This window comes from Armigeres subalbatus, chromosome 1, assembly GCF_024139115.2.
Source record: "Armigeres subalbatus isolate Guangzhou_Male chromosome 1, GZ_Asu_2, whole genome shotgun sequence".
Lineage (NCBI taxonomy): Eukaryota > Metazoa > Arthropoda > Insecta > Diptera > Culicidae > Armigeres > Armigeres subalbatus.
Genome location: NC_085139.1, coordinates 124,441,530 through 124,458,702, shown reverse-complemented (window position 1 = coordinate 124,458,702; position 17,173 = coordinate 124,441,530).

Below are 17,173 nucleotides of genomic sequence, written 5' to 3'. Positions count from 1 at the left end.
CTACACGACAAGCACGCGACACTCCCGTATTTCACCCTTCTTCGACCAGTTTTTTCCAACAGACCATGCGCCTGGTATCTTTGCTCAGTATGAAATCTATTTATTGATCATTTTGGCAAAAGTTTACACTCGATTTAATAATTATTATGAATGCGAAATTGACTCCGGATTGATGCGCTTGGGGAATAACTTTCCGTTTATCGTTATGTGATATTGAGCACTCCATTCATAAACTGGCAGTTCTAGCACATGATATCGGATTTACTTTGCGAAATGATAAATATTTCGCATGAGCAGTTTAGGTTTCATAGCGAAAATGTTTTCACGCAGTGACTTAGTGTCGAATTGTGTGCCATTCGTCTATTCCACTCTAAAAAAGATAGCTCATTCAGAACAGATAGGACTAGGAGGAATTGTCATTTGAGCACAATTCAAGTAAAAAATATGTATTTTATTGCTGTTAAACATAATAATTCGCGGGATTTACAGTAATTTTACAGCAAAACGAAAAATAATATGGAAATATCTAAACAGTACACTATGGTCCAGGATACAGATTTACGCGGAAAGATGAATTTTACGCCAAAACTATATTTTTTAGAAAAAAATGTTGTTCTACAACATTGTTCGAAATAGTAAGGCCATCATTATCGTTCTACCAAAAAATAGGGTGGCCCATCATATAAAAAAAAATAGAAAATATTTTTTTTATTTCTCAGAATATTGACATGTTATGTTCTACAAAGTTGTAGCGCAGCTTATTCCAATCAATTTAGCTAAAAAAACTTTTTCTGTAGCTCTTGAGTTGGTTGATTTAGAGCAATTTTACCTAATTGTATTAGGGTGTACCTAAAAAAAAACAGTATTTTTTATCTACTTTTTTTATTTTAGATTTTTCGAAAAAGTCGTCTTCAGGTGACTTTTAGAGCTCAAAAAAATGCAACTTTTTGTTGGTAAATATGGTCATAATCTTTTTCCGATAAAAAGTTATAATCGTTTTTCTGTCAAAATTACATTTTTTTCATAAGTTGATATCTCCGGTTAGGGCAGACCAAAAAAATATATTCACACGGCATCTGAAAGAGGAATTCATATTCTTTATTGTGTCAAAAAATTGGGGATACGTTATTTTTTTATCTCAAGTTTAACCAATTTTACTAAAATCATGTTTTTTCAAATAAATTGATATAGCTCGACAACGGAAGAAGATACAGACGATATTCTTATAGCAAAACACGCGTTTTGAAAAGTCCCAAAAGTCTTCAGAAGGTGACATCCGTGAAAAATAAAAATTGAAATGAGCAGATCATAAATATTGTTTTTTAAGGGACACCCTAATCCTGGTGAGTAAAATTACTTTAAACAAGTGAGCTTGAGAGCTACATAAAAAGTTTATAAAGCAAAGTTGATTGGAAAAAGCTGCGCTACAGCTTTGTAGAACATTTTATTTCAACATTTAAATTTCACATTTTTATAAAATGGCCCACCCTATTTCCGGTAACTCTATAATAAGGGCCCAAGTATCCAGAACAACTTTGTAGAACAAACTTTGTTTCTTAAAAGTATGCTTCATACCGAAAATGCATCTTTTCTCGTAAATCTTGCAATACTATGATAATGATAAAACTTATAAAAAGTGTTAAAGCTGTAGATTTTTTGTTTTTCATTTCTCACGAATGTCATGTTCTAAAGACTTTTGGGGCTTTTCAAAACGCGTGTTTTGCTATAAGAATATCGTCTGTATCTTCTTCCGTTGTCGAGTTATAATAATTTATTTGAAAAAAACATGATTTTAGTAAAATTGATAAAACTTGAGATAAAAAAAATAACATATCCCCAATTTTCTATCATAATAAAGAATATTAATTTCTCTTTCAAATGCCGTGGATATGCCGAAGATATCAACTTATGAAAAAAATTTAATTTTGACAGAAAAACGATTATAACTTTTGATCGGAAAAAGATATTGAGCATATTTGCCCATCAAAAGTTGCATTTTTTTGAGCTCTAAAAGTCACATGAACACGACTTTTTCGAGAAATCTACAACAAAAAAAGTAGATAAAAAATACTGTTTTTTAAGGTACACCCTAATCCAATTAGGTAAAATTGCTCTAAATCAGTCAACTTAAGAGCTACAGAATTTTTTTAGCGAAATTGATTGGAATAAGCTACGCTACAACTTTGTAGAACAAAACATGTCAATATTCCGAGAAATAAAAAAAATATTTTTAATTTTTTTTAAATGATGGGCCACCCTATTTTTTGGTAGAACCATAATGATGGCCTTACTATTTCGAACAATTTTGTAGAACAACAGTTTTTTCTAAAAAATATAGTTTTGGAGTAAAATGCATCTTTCGCGTAAATCTGTATCCTGGACCATAGTGCAGTATTTTTTGACTTTTGGTCAGGATTTGGGCTGAAATATTGCTGAGTGCGGCGCAAAGCGTAGTTACGCCGTAAGAATCCGAGCATTGCGTTGGCGTTAGCGATGGTAACTGATAGGGGAACTATTCAGCACTTCTTCTCATAGCTCCGTCCAATATTCATCCCATCAAAAACAAAGCAATGAAAAGGAATTTGATTTGTTTCTAATTTTGTGATTTTTTTTTCAGCAGTTATATGCACGTTAACAAAAAACGACGAAATTAGTGCTGTATTCCTTTGATTCGCGATGAGATGAATATATGTTCAGTGAGATGGAAAACGGAACAGTTTCCATAGATTCTCAGTAATACGAAGCTTACTGTCGAGAACGATTTCAAGGTCTTTGATCAAGTAACCTTCTAAGGCGTTGTATAGTTCAGACAATAGTCAAAGGTAACACAAAATCGGCAACGAGTGATTGTTATGAATTTGAATTTTATCGAATTCATGCCATTGATCTTACACCAATTTGAAACACATTCAATGTTGGCTTCAGAAATCCGAAATAAAATTTAATTTTTAATAGCATTAAAGCATAGCAAAAGTGAAATACGCCGACCCAACTCTCTGGTTTAGTTTACGCATTTAACTTGAGGGGCTTTCAAACTCCATTCTCGCATGAGAGCAATATCTAATTTGTATTTCATTTTATTATTCCAATATGGGACAACCATTTACATTTCAACCATTAATGGAACCAGATCCAGCCAGCTGGTGTCACACTCCCCTTCCAATTCGTGTAATCCCATTCTGCTGTAGATTATCATCAGAACGCACTTTCAAGTATTCAACACTCGTACCAGCAGCTCATCAAAGTCCGCTCCAACCCCCAGAATCGACAACTGGCTGCTGCCGGCAGAGCTTGCCCCCAGGTCAAAGTCATTTCATCCCGAAAAGATGACCATGTTATGATTGCTCCTTTCAGTACACTCTCATCACCATTTGACATCATCACCGGCCAGGCAGATGCATCTCAAGACGGGACGTTTTCCTGCCAGGCTACATAGCTTCCAGCCCTGAGGGGATGAAATGCGTACCCATTCCCATAAAATAATCATCCTGACATCGCATCGTGGAAGGGTTTGTGGTTTGCGTTCAAAATCTGATCAAAACTCAGTCCACCGAGTCTGGACCTGGAGTCCACCCATGGCCACAATCCTTCTTGAAGACCGATGCTCGAACATGATAATCGAAAGGGAAAAACAATCCTTTCTAAACTATGGCCGTAGCCGGAGGCAAGATTGAATGGAATCGAAGGGGAAAAACCGTTTGAATTGACCAGTTGAGTTGGTGGCATTTGTTTCGGAATTGTTTCAATCCCTTAAGACGATGATTGCCCAAAACGAAGAAATTGTCGATTTCGGTTGAAGATGAAAGAACGATTGATACCGAATGTGGTCATCTAATCGTAAAATGATTTACCCTTTAGCCAGGCTTTGGTTTGATTGTGGGGTTCGTAGTAATGATTTCTTACAGGATTTTTTTCTTATAACAACTTTACCACAAAAACGATAAATACAATTTATGTCCAAAGCAAAACTATGAGGCATGCAAACCGAAATTAAAAACCGTAGTGCATGTATTTTCTTTGAAGGAAGAAGAGGAAGCAAGCTCAAGCGGCTAACGGTTATTAATCCCCTCAAGGACAATCCTCACGGAATCCAAATTTAAAAGTACTCGCGTTTTCAGGGTCACACCAGCAAGGGTCGCAGCATGCATAAAATAATAAAAATGACAATTATGCGTTGCGTCCGTATTGAAAACGCGAGTATTTTTAAATTTGGATTCCGTGAGGATTGTCTTTAATCTTACATAACAACATTTAGACAACATTTGGTAGAGCGAACGACATGAAAAACTGTTAGAAGATGTTTTCTAGTAAGACCGGTCTTTATATCTGTAATTGAATTTCTGGCAGTTTGTCTCGCCAACTTTAAACCACCTAAACGATCTCAACCGTGAAGAACAAAAATTTAATGCTCTTTCCCATAATTCATTGTGTATCAATATCATCGATTTGGGATAGCGTTTCGCCACTCAGCATGTATTCAACAAAACAAAATATATCATGCACACTGCAATCCTGCGAAAAAAAGCATCCTCACGGCCTCATTCCCATATATGCCTCGTCCAATCTCACACTGTTTCACCCCCTTATACACCCAGCGTTCGGCACAACCCCATGCTTTCTTCCGTCGACGCCTCAAGTACCTCTCCCTGGAACAAAGGGTCATTATAAATAACAATCATTTAAAACTGTTTTCACTTTTGTAAATGTGATTTTAAACTGCTGCTTTCCCCCGCCGTTATCAACGGCACGGAAATGTAGAAACTATTGCCACCAAGCGCAGAGAGCTCAGCAACTTCAAGCCTGAAAATGAAAACATTAAAATTTATCGCACCATAGAGCTGGGCAGGACTGGCGGATGGCAGCCCCTATTCAGCGTGCAACAGGATCGCAACAAAAGAACGCCGTCTCCTCGTCGCATTTTCCAGGCAGGGGATTATTTATTGGAAACGCGTTTCGCCCGATATGTCCTTTTCAGTCGGTTGTCGCTGGGTCGAAGAGATAATAAATAAAAATTAATAGAAATCTAAAATTTGTTTAATTTCAGCCGTGTTTTGCAGTAAAAATGCCTCGCTAGAAACGCATAACGATTATAAATGACAGCGATCGAAAAGAGGGGTCCAATCTCGGTCTTCCTCTTGGACAAAACAAGCAAGCGACATTTATCATCATTTTGGTGGTACGACGAATATTCAGGCAAAATCAGGCTTGCAAATGAATGAGCAATCGTGGCAAACTTTTTCATGAAAAGATGCTACTTTGCTGTTATTTACGGTTATGACCGATTGTGCGTCGTTAGGAGGACTCAATTTACGGTCTGTAGTGCGAGAGTAATGATTAATAGCTCTTGATTGAAATTAATAACAAATTCTAGTGTGCTAGTGTTCGGTATCTTTTAATTTCTTGACTCTACTAGGTTTGTATCTAAAACATTATACAAAACAGATTTTCCACAATTCTAAATTTTGATCAATTTAAGAATTTTGCCATTCTTGTACGCTAATGTTGCGCAAAAGCTATACTGCTCTTCTACTCATAATGGCCCGATGATGGGACTGATGGAAAACCCCAAACCCAAGTCAATTTGTCGCACTAAAAATTATACGTTGTCATCTAACGAAAGCGTACGCTTGAAAACATCTACGTAATATGTAATCTGTCTAATGTTCCTGAGAAGTGTTTCCAACGCTCATTAGATTCCGAAAATATTGGAAAACTTTCAGATCTATTCGATTCTAAAATTAGCGGGACAAATTGATTTGATTTTAGATTTTTGTACCAAATCTAACATGGAACAACTATGTGTAGAATGGCAGTAAAGGAGCACTCCGAAAACGAGCTTTTCATAAGAACCAAACTGTAGCCTAATATGATGTGGATGAGCACATTTATTACTTTTGGTTATTACGGCAAGTAGTCAGAAACAATTGTACGCAAATACACAATTGACCTACAAAAAATTTCGGGTGGAACCCGAGCAGGAGGAAATAGCTTTTTCTAGATTTATTATTATTTATTAATTATTATTATTCCTATAGAGGTTTGGCACTTTCTCAGCAAGCGTGCTGGGAATTTTCACCTACCCCGGGCATTCTGAATGCCAAAGGGGATTAGGCTCTGTGGATCTCATTCGCCGGTTGACTTATAATCCTATAATAAATTAGTTATGGTGGTTCAGGAACCTTCTTACAATACTACAAGTTCCAAGAACCACTGTCTTTTAGATGCTATGGAGATTATGAGATAGTTCCAGCTCTCCTAAGGATCTCATAAGAGATTTCGAGACGATTCCGGTTGCTGAGATAACAACCGGAATTATACGTACGTCCTCCAGGTGCCACATCTGCTTCAACTCCTCCGCCAAGTCGTGGTACTTCGTTATCTTGTTGGAGAATGTTGTTTGGAGATTATGATCTAGCGGTACAGCAATGTCGATGAGGGTTACCCGCTTCATCATTTGTCGTGGACCACAGTAGCGGGCCGATTGGCGCGAATGAGGACATCCGTTATGATCTCGCGATCCCAGTAGAGCTACACGAAATTATTTTCCAGAACCGAGACAGGCAAATATTTGTAGTAGGCGACAAACTGGTCATCCAAGTTGTGCTTTAAAGCAAGCTGTTGGTGCACAATCTTGGCTACTTCGTTATTGCGATCGAGATAGGCTGAATCAGCTATGGCTGAACACCCGAACACGATATGCTCGATCCTCTCTCCTACTGAATTGTACTTCGTGCAGCGGTCCTCCACGTTTTTGTGCAATATATAGTTCCGATAGCTCTCATAGCAATTACCCGGTCCTGGATGGCTACCACGAATCCTTCTGTTTCTGAGAAGAGTTCACCACGCACCACGTACGTATTCGACGCCGCTTTGTCGATATATTCCAGCTCCAGTTGATGGAGGTGCGTCCCATGCAACTTCTTCTGCTTCCACGATGCGATTATCTCGTCGACAGATTTGATGTCGCAATTCAGCTGATAGTCCTCCTGCTCCATATGAAGGGCACTGAATCCGTGGTCAGCTTCACACACAGCGCGATAGATTTCGTGGCGGTTCTGGCTTTCCACGAAGTATCTTCGCAACTGCTGGATCTGGCAGGGTGACTCTCTCAATGGACGATTTAGTATGGCGCATGCGATGCTTAGTGAACGCCTCTCGTACTGCTTGTTCTAACGCCTCCAAGTCAGTCTTGGTCCACTTCACCACCCCGAAACTGTATGTCAATAAGGGCACGGCAAACGTGTTTATCGCCAACACATTGTTGACGGCCGACAAGAGGCTCTTCAAAATACCGTTGACACGATGCAAGAACTTTTCCTGCAGCTCTTTCTTGATCATTGTATGGGGAGTTCCTTTCAGTTGCAGGAAACCTAGGAACTTGTACGTCTCGCCTTCAACAATGTTTCGAATCTCCTCCTGTTCGTTGACGCGGAAACTGTCGGCATCCAGGTGACCCCGGTGTAGATGTATGGATCGACATTGTTTGTTGGGGGATTAGAACTACTGCGTCCAATAATTAGAACTATTGTAGTATATCCCTGTTTGATGTACGTGTCGTTTATTACTGACCACAACTTAGTATATGGTCAGTCATATGCCACGACACGTTACCAACCCGGAATGATGTGATGTATAAAACCAATCACTTTCCCTGGATGAGCAGACCAAATCTCTCTGGGCTGTATGCAGCCGCTATCGAGAAATTTCGATCTGCGTCTATGTAGTGCACTACAACTGCAAAGCAGATGTTCCGATGTTTCGCTTTCAATATTACAAAAGCGACAGATATCATTCTGAACTTGTCCAATGTTTTTCAAATGATATCTGCACGGACAGTGCCCAGTTACTAGACCAGTATATGTACAAAGAGCTCGTTTGTTCAGCTCTAAGAGCTTTTAAGTGACAATTGCATTTGGAACAATAAATCTTTTTGCCTGGTAACACTTTGTGGCTGCCAACCAGTTGGTTATTACCCTTTGTGATTCCCAACTTTTAAGTTCCATTTTAATTGCACTGTTCGATACACCACAAAATGGTTCAGGGCCAACAAGCTGCAAGTTGGAGCCCTGCTTTGCGAGATGGTCTGCTATTTCATTCCCTTCAATACCACAGTGTCCAGGAACCCAATACAAACATACAGAGTTTAGTTGACACAGAAGCCGCAAGGAGAGAATACATTCCCAGTCAATTCTTGATGTGCATTTAAAGGAACTCAACGCTTTTAGTGCAGCTTGGCTGTCAGAAACAATGCAGATATTTGCATGTCTATATTTTCTTCTCAAGCAAACATTTACACACTCTATAATTGCAAAAATTTCTGCTTGGAATACAGTTGACCAGTGGCCCATGGCTACTGAAATAGATATTCCAGGTCCAGAGATTCCTGCACCAGTTTTCGTACCGATTTTTGAGCCGTCAGTGAAGAATACAATTGAACCTTGACGAACTATAGGACCACCGACATCCCAATCCGTACGCATCGTTGCGTGCACCATATAGGGAATGTCGTAGTTGTCCTCCGCATTCATCCAATCTCCGATCATGTTCAACACCGGTCCTCTTTTAAAATGTTGTAGAATGCTCAAGTGACCTCCGATAAGGTCTCCTGGCAGAACATTCATGGATCTTTTAAGCCTCAGCGCACTCTTCTCCGCTTCCAGTTGTACGTGCTCATGCAACGGTAGCAGATTTAGGATTGCCTCTAGTGCTTTCGATGGAGTGCTGCGCATCGCTCCCGTAATAGCAATACATCCAAGTCGTTGAAGTTTTGCTAGTTTTGATGCTGCAGTGGCCTCCTTGGTTTTTGGCCACCACACTAGCGAAGCATACGTTACTTTTGGTCTTATAATGGAAGTAAATATCCACATAATCATTTTTGGTTTAAGACCCCATTTTCTCCCTACGGTACTGGAGCACACCCAAAACGCACTGATTGACTTATTTATTGTAGCGTCCAAGTGTTTATTCCAATTCAGTTTGGCATCTAAAATCACTCCTAAGAATTTTACCTCTTTACTGAATGGAATTATCTTTTCCTCAATTTTGAGAGGTTTCAAGTTATATTTCCTTCTTTTAGTAAAAGGAACCATAGTGATCTTTGAAGGATTAATGCTTAGACCCTCTTCCATGCACCACAAATATGTGAACATCAGAGCCTGCTGCATTCTCTCCGCAACTACGTTATCAAACTTTCCTCTTACTATGATGACAATATCATCTGCAAAGCTTACAACTTCGAAACCTTTAGCTTCCAAGCTTCTTACAAGATCGTCAACTACTAACGACCACAAAAGTGGTGAAAGCACTCCTCCCTGTGGGCAGCCTTTTGTTGCCCTCACGGTTATAGACGATCTCCCGAGCTCTGAAGTGATTTCTCTTTCTGCAAGCATAGTATGAATCCAGTTCATAATACTTTTGTTAAACTTCCTTTTCTTCATAGCTGTAGTCATCGACGAGTATGAAGTGTTGTCAACAGCTCCTTCAATATCAAGGAAAGAGCAAAGAGCTACTTCTTTTATTGAAAGAGATTTCTCAATTTTATTTACAAGCGTGTGAAGAGCTGTAACCGTAGATTTGTTAGCTTGATAAGCAAATTGGTATTTAGAAACAGGAAATTCATGCATGTATTTCGAATTAACATAATCTTTTAAAACTTTCTCCATTGTTTTCAACAAAACTGATGAAAGGCTAATGGGTCTGAAAGACTTTGGGTTCATTTTGTCTCGTTTGCCAGTTTTAGGTAACCACTACTTTAACCAATCTCCATTTAGATAGAATGAAGTTTAACCTTAAACTTGCTTTAAAAATCTTCATAAGGGACGGAATCAGAGCTGCTTCTCCGTTTTGAAGCAATGCTGGAATTATACCGTCCACACCTGCAGATTTAAAAGGTTGGAAAGATCTTACCGCGTTTTCAACTCTGGATTTTGTGACAATTTCATCAGCTATATCTTGGCTATTACTTTCTGATCTGGGGGACACTAATATAGTGTTCCCAGAGCATCCTTCAATTCCAGTATAACCACCATCACATCTGTCTGATTCAGGAAAGTGAGTTTCCATCATTAGACCTGGAGTTTCAATTGGGCTTTTCGTCAACTCTCCATCGTTACGTTTCAGATTGCCAAGATTAATAGTGTGTTTTTTTGCAAGAGTTTTCTGTAATATTGCGACTGTGGGAGTGTTGTTGATGCTTTCACACGTTTTAACCCAAGATTTCCTCTTGGATTTCCGAATTTCAATATTATATTCAGTGAGGGCTTTTCTATATCGTGCCCAATCTGAGGTGCGTTTTGCCCTGTTGAACAACTTACGAGCTGTTTTCCTAAGGCGTTGCAGTTTAGCATTCCACCATGGCACGTCCCTGTTTGAAGACGAGCGCTTGATGGGACAGCTGCTATGATATGCATACAGAATCACTTCATTCAGTTTTTGCGAATATGATTCAAGCTGTTGTATTGACCCAAGGGTTGACTCTTTTCCCAAGTAACATTTTGAATTCTATTTGGATTTATTCAAGTTTTATTGCAGTTTTATCAAGGATTCGCATAAACTGTAGAGTTTTATCATAGTTTTCATCTAGTCCAAGTTACCTCAAAGCTAAATTCTCTTATAATAGTTTTATGATATGCTCCAGGTCCATCTTAAGCTGTTTATTTTGATAAACTATGCAGCAAGAGCACTATATCCCAATTGAAACCAAATAGTTTTGAGAAAGTTTTATGGTACTCTTCATTAAGAAAGAACGATCTTGAAAATGCCATTATAAAACTTCCTTAAAACTATGTGGTTTTGAGTGGGAGAAAAAACTCTTGTTGAAAAATACATCAAAACAAACAAAACATAATGTCAAATTGGACGCAAACAAGTGTATAAATTAAAAACAAGTGGATCAAAGGCAAACATAATGTAAATTTATCCCATATATGGAAACTCCATTTGCGTAAGCATCTGTTTTTTTTCTATCGAAGTTTTCTTTCTATCGGATCATCAGCTGCAGTTTTCTTTCTATCGGATCAAATTTACCACCAGCTGCATCAGCTGTCCTGATCTTCCAATACCAGGCAGATTTCATATCCTCCCATTTATCATATGATCGATCAATTTTCTTTAAAATACATTTTCTTGATTTTTTGGGCGTTCGTAATCATAACCAACTGGGTACAATACACAGGCGAATTTCTCCAGTTTTCAACGAAAAGTTGAGCTACGCAACAAATACTGGCAAGTTAAGTATTTACAAGACAGATTTTTGAAATCTTTAACATATTGTTGCAAAATCACGACCAAAAATCATTATCGAACTATCAACTCTACTCGTATTTCGAAGCTGATTTATTTTTAATAAAGAAGTATTAACCGTTTAATTTTTTATTAAAAATAACCCTATAGGGTTTTTTATATTTTATATTTCATCACTGTTGTATAGATGTTTAACTGACAGGTAAACAAATAAGTTATATGTATTTCTTTTTCAGTTGAATTGCATGTTATTATATGACAATATTCGCAAAACGGATGATTTCGGCTCAATCTGTGTCGTTTTTTTATTGCAATCATGCGTGCGCACTACTGAAAACCATCACAAACATGGAAATCAAAACATTTTGCGCTCCAATGATTTGTTCTCGATTGTTATTGATGTAGATAGATAGGTATTATTAACCCGAGGAGCAGTAACCCCATTGGCGTATTTACCTCCGATGCCTAGGGGGGGGCTATAGCCCCTTTATATTTTTTCTCGAAATTGACCCTCTTTTCACAAATTCTCGAACATTTTAACACCTCATCAAATTATCAGCGGTAATGTGACAAATGCGGTCCAACCACCTAAGGCAATTGCGGATCAATCACACTCATTCATATTATTCTCTTTTCTCAAGCACGTGCACGTGTGCACGTGTGAGCAACAACTCACAGTCTATGTTTAATTGCGCTCGACTAACGTCAGGCAGTGGATATATTTGCATACTTCATAAATATTCTATCTATATTAAATGAAAAAAAAAAATTGTGTAACTTTCCATAGATTCCGCCGAGAATCTTCCAAGAATTCTGATGAGAATCCTTTAGTGATCCTGACTGGAATGTTCCAGGGACTCCGATGGGAATCTGTAGATATTTCGACAGGAATCCTTCAAGAATACCTATCATGAAGGGAATCCACCAGGGAATATTTCAGGAATTTGAAGAAGAATATTCAGGGATTTCGTCGAAAACCCTCCAGGAATTCCAATATGATGGTTCCAGGTATTTCATGAGCAATGTTCCAGGGATATCGTCGAAGGATTCCGAAACAATCCGTCGAAGGACTTCGAAGCAAATCGTCGAGTGACTCCGAATTAATCCTTCAGTTATTTCAAAAAGAATCCTCCAGCGATCCCGAAGGGAATCTCCCAAGGAAGTTGAAGCAAATCTTTGAGGGATTCCGATGCAAATCATCAAAGGACTTCGAAGCAAATCGTCGAATGGTTCAAAAAAAAATTCGATGAGGGACTCTGAACAAAATCTGTGAGAAATTCTGAAGCAATCCGTCGATGTATTCCGAAACGAAACATCGAAAGATTCTGAAGCAATTCTTCGCGGAGATCCGTCTAGAGATCCCAGCGCAGATCATTTGCAAAACGTCGAGAGACTCCGAATCAAATCTTCAAAGGATTACGAAGCAAATCGCCGAAGGATTCTGATTTGTCAAGGAATTCCTTAACCCAGAGCTTCCCAAACCTTTGGGTATGCGACCCACCTAGCAAAATTCTATATGTCTCGCGACCCACCTATGGAAAAAAGCATTTTACCAAGTAGTATTAAGCATTAATTAAATCAGAATGTCATCTGTTTCGGCTTCTTTCACATAAAAAATATTCACGCTACCTTACATGTACAAATACAAAAAATGACGAACATGGAATATTTTGTCAAAATGTTAGCTTTTTTATTTTACTTCATTAAGGTGACAACTTTTAGGCATAATTGTTTAAATAAAATAGCGTGGTGATGAATATTTGAAATAAAAAGCGGTTTGAACTTGAAATAATGTTCCTAAAAAAATGATCAAAAGGTTCGGCATTCGAGCTGCAATTAATATTTGTTCTGCACGACCCACCAACAATCCGCTCGCGACCCCCCTGGGGGTCGGGACCCACAGTTTGGGAAACCATGCCTTAACCAATCATAAAACGAATCTGGAGGTATTCCGGAGCAAATCAACGAGAGATTCTAAAGCAAGTCCTCCATGGATTTTAAAGGGTATTTTTCACAGATTCCCAAGGGTATTGCTTAACAATACTGGAAATAATCCAGTAGGAATTCTTCTGGATTACGATTGGAATACTTCGATGAATCCGAAAAGAATTCTTTAGAGATTGAAGTGAGAATTCTTTTCGGATTCTGATGAGAATTCTTCTCGGATGCTGATGGGAATCTTTCTCAGAATTCAGAAACAAGCTAATTTTTCTTCCACTCATTTCATCAAGTACGATAGAGTAAATATGAGAGATAACTCTTTTGTCTTCAAACTTTTTCGGTAATTCATTATGCTATATGTTGAAAACTGATATCACTGCTAACTAACTTATCAAATCCTAGGGGGGGCTAATTATTTTCTAGGGAGGGCTAAGCCCCCCCTAGCCCCCCTTTATTTACGCCAACCCTATGGAGTTTTCATTTAATTCAGCATTTTGTGCAGATATTTAGTTTAGTAAATATTTAACGGCGAACTCTTTCCAAATGAACGACTTGTTTTCGTTGGAATTGTAAACAACATGTTATAATGAAAGCACCAAACTTATAACGCTCTTCAATAAAACTTCTTAGTTTTGACCAGTACTAGTTAGTTTTATTCAAGACAAACTAAGCTTCGTCAAGATTGCGATAAATCTAGTTCAATTTATCATGCTCCTGCATAAACCTAACAGGTTTTGTATGAGATAAAGTGGTTTTAATCCAATCTTATGATGGTTTTCGATAAAACTATTGAAATCATGGCGGATTATCGTCTGCGTCAAATTTCTTGATGGAAGCCATTTCTATATGAACGATGAAAACTATTTGTTTCAATTTTACATGCATGAGTCATTTCATAGATTGGGGCATAAAACAAATATTGTTACATCTGCGAAATAAAAAGTAGAGCAAACTTTTTTTTTTGGGTATGTACAATTTTTTAAACAAAAATAGTTTTTCAAAATAATATTATATCTTGCAATATAAATAAGGCGCATTCAATATTTGTTACATTTATTCGGAAAAGCATCGACAAAGTGGTTGTGGCATGTGGAATTACACGATCACAATGCAATTAAGTTTCAATTTATCAACGTATCCATAATAATTTTCATCATTATGAGATACTGTTCGATTTGGTTCAGACAAAATTCAATATAAACAAGTATAAACATCAGCAGAGCTAGATAACGAAAACACATGCTGTCAAATTCCTTAGTAATCCTAAAAGGGTTTTATGCTGATCTTTCATGCCATCATAAGCTCACTTTGATAAAACTAACAAGTTTTAAGCGAACCTTGGAAAATGGTCTTGAACACCTTCTCAAGAGTGGGCCTCTTTCGTCTTATAGTGGTTTTATGACTGTCTTGAAGCAAGCTTGTAGGACAATTGGCTTTAAATGTGGTTTTAAGGCACAAGTCTAGAAGTCTGCTTCAAGTGCATCATAAAACTAATTTTGCTACTTGGGATTGTTAATATATCGGATTTCAATAGTTTTGCATACTGATCCCAGTTAGTAATTTTTGGATCACGAAATGTTGTTGGCGCTAATTCGCCTCCACCCCATTGAAAAATTATGTGTTTATGATCAGAAAGCGAAATTTCATCTGAGACTTGCCAATTCTGAATTTTCTCTGTAATTGCAGAGTTGCATAATGTCAAATCTAAAACTTCTTCTCTGATTGCATTAGAAAAAGTTGGTTTACTGCCTGTGTTGCATATATCAATATTACTAGATGACAGATACTCTAAAAGACACTCACCTCGTGTATTGATGTCGGTGCTTCCCCACACAGTGTGATGAGCGTTGGCGTCGCAAGCGATGATGAAGGACTTCTTGATTCCTCGACAGTAGTTGACAAAAGAAGCGATTTTAGGAGGTGGAACCACAGGAACATCACCAGTGAAGTAAGCAGAAGCCACTACGACGTCCATGCTCCCTCTGGTGGTTGGTACCTCGACCATGACCGCAACAATGTCTCGTTTAATAAATTCTGTAAGAGGATAGCATTTCATTGTTCTGTTAACGAGAACCGCAGTTCTGGGAGTTCCGGAGTTCTGGATCGACATTTATCGATACCAAACTCCATCCGGATATCGTTGGCGTTACAGCTGGTCAGTTGGGTCGGTCAATAACTGATTCGCGTCTTTCACAGGCATCGTTGCATTCATCTTCGCCCCGCTTAAGCGTCGTGAGATATCGTAGAGGAGGCGAATGTCCCCGGTTGCGGCGGCTCTCTCTCCTTCGTCGGCCAGAGAGTCTGCCCACGCTCGCTTGTCCCGTCGACATGAGCGTTTTACTTCCTTCTCAAGAGCCGCGTATCGTTGACGGGCTAAGACTTTGGCTCCTTTGGTTTTCGATCGCTCTATCGCGGCTTTGGCCTCTCTTCGCTCCTCTATCTTTCTCCAGGTCTCATCGGTGATCCATTGTTTTCTCTGGGTGCATAGTTCCCCCAGATTGTTCTCGCTGGTGGTGATGAAGGCATTCTTGATGGCGGTCCATTGGTCTTCCACGCTGCCACCTTTCGGAATATCTGCAGCACGCGTCTCCAGTTCTACAATGAAGGACCGTTTCATCCTGGCATCTTCCAGTCGGCGTGTGTTGAATCGTCGTCCAACCCTTTCCTCCTGCCGACGAATCCGCGCAATGCGCAGGCGTATTTCGCCGATGAGGAGGTGATGATCAGACGCGATATCGGCACTACGTTTATTCCGTACATCAAGAAGGCTCCGTTTCCATTTTCGGCTGATGCAGATGTGGTCGATTTGATTTTCTGTAAAGCCGTCACGGGAGACCCACGTGACCTTGTGAACCGGTCGATGAGGGAAGAGCGATCCCCCGATCACCATGTCGTTTTTACCACAAAATTCTGCGAACAGCTCTCCGTTTTCGCTCATTTCTCCGAAACTATGGCGTCCCGTAATGCGTTCATGGCTCGAGTTGTCGGATCCGATCTTCGCATTGAAGTCGCCCAAACAGATTTTGATATCACCCTTCGGAATTCTATCTACGATGGCATTGATTTGACTGTAGAAGTTCTCTTTGTCTTGCTGATCGGCAGCATCGGTTGGCGCATAACATTGGATTATAGTAAGGTTTCGAACCCGTGTTCTAAATCTGGCAACGATCATCCTTTTACTTATAGGTTTCCACTTCATAAGCGCAGAGTGTGCCTGAGCGCTTAGTATAGGAAGTCAACTCCTCGATGCCGGGGAGCGTGTTCACCTCGTAAAACAGAGTATAGCAAAACTTGTCCCGACGGCGTGTGTTCCCCAAAGTTTGGCCAACGGACTTCACTCAGCCCCAGGATCTCAAGCTTCATGCGGCGTGCCTCAATGGCAAGTTGTGCCAATTTACCCTGCTGGGCTAGGGTTAAAACGTTCCATGTTCCTATTCGTATCCGTTGTTTTGCGCTAAGAGTCGTCGCCGTAAAATCAGTCCGTATTCTTTCATTATCGGATTCTCGAACAAATTGATGTTTCGGGAACAGTAGGTTGTTGGCCAAGTTTCCCTATCCACCGGGATGGGGCTGCCATCTTAGGTATAGCTTCCGGGGAATAGCATTTCATACTCTGCCGCTGGATGCCTGAACAGACGCTGTAGGAGCCCACCCAACACCAGGACTAGGCTAGTGCGATTTGAGCGGCACACGGTCGCTTTGATAGGGCCTCCCAAGCAGCACAACTTGTTTCACTACTGAACATTTCACTGTGTTGCATCATTCTGAAAGAAACTATCTTTGCGTATGTGCTATCAAATATAACTCTCTTGCAATCTAAAAAGCGCAAGAGGTGGAGCCTACAGAAACATCCTTCGATTGCAGTAAAATTGGAATGATGTTGCAAAATACTACAGCGGAAAATAAAAATAAAATAAAAATATAAAACGCGATTCGATTTAAGGATTTTGTGATTGATAGTCCTTCACTCTACCATAGCACCATTCAACAC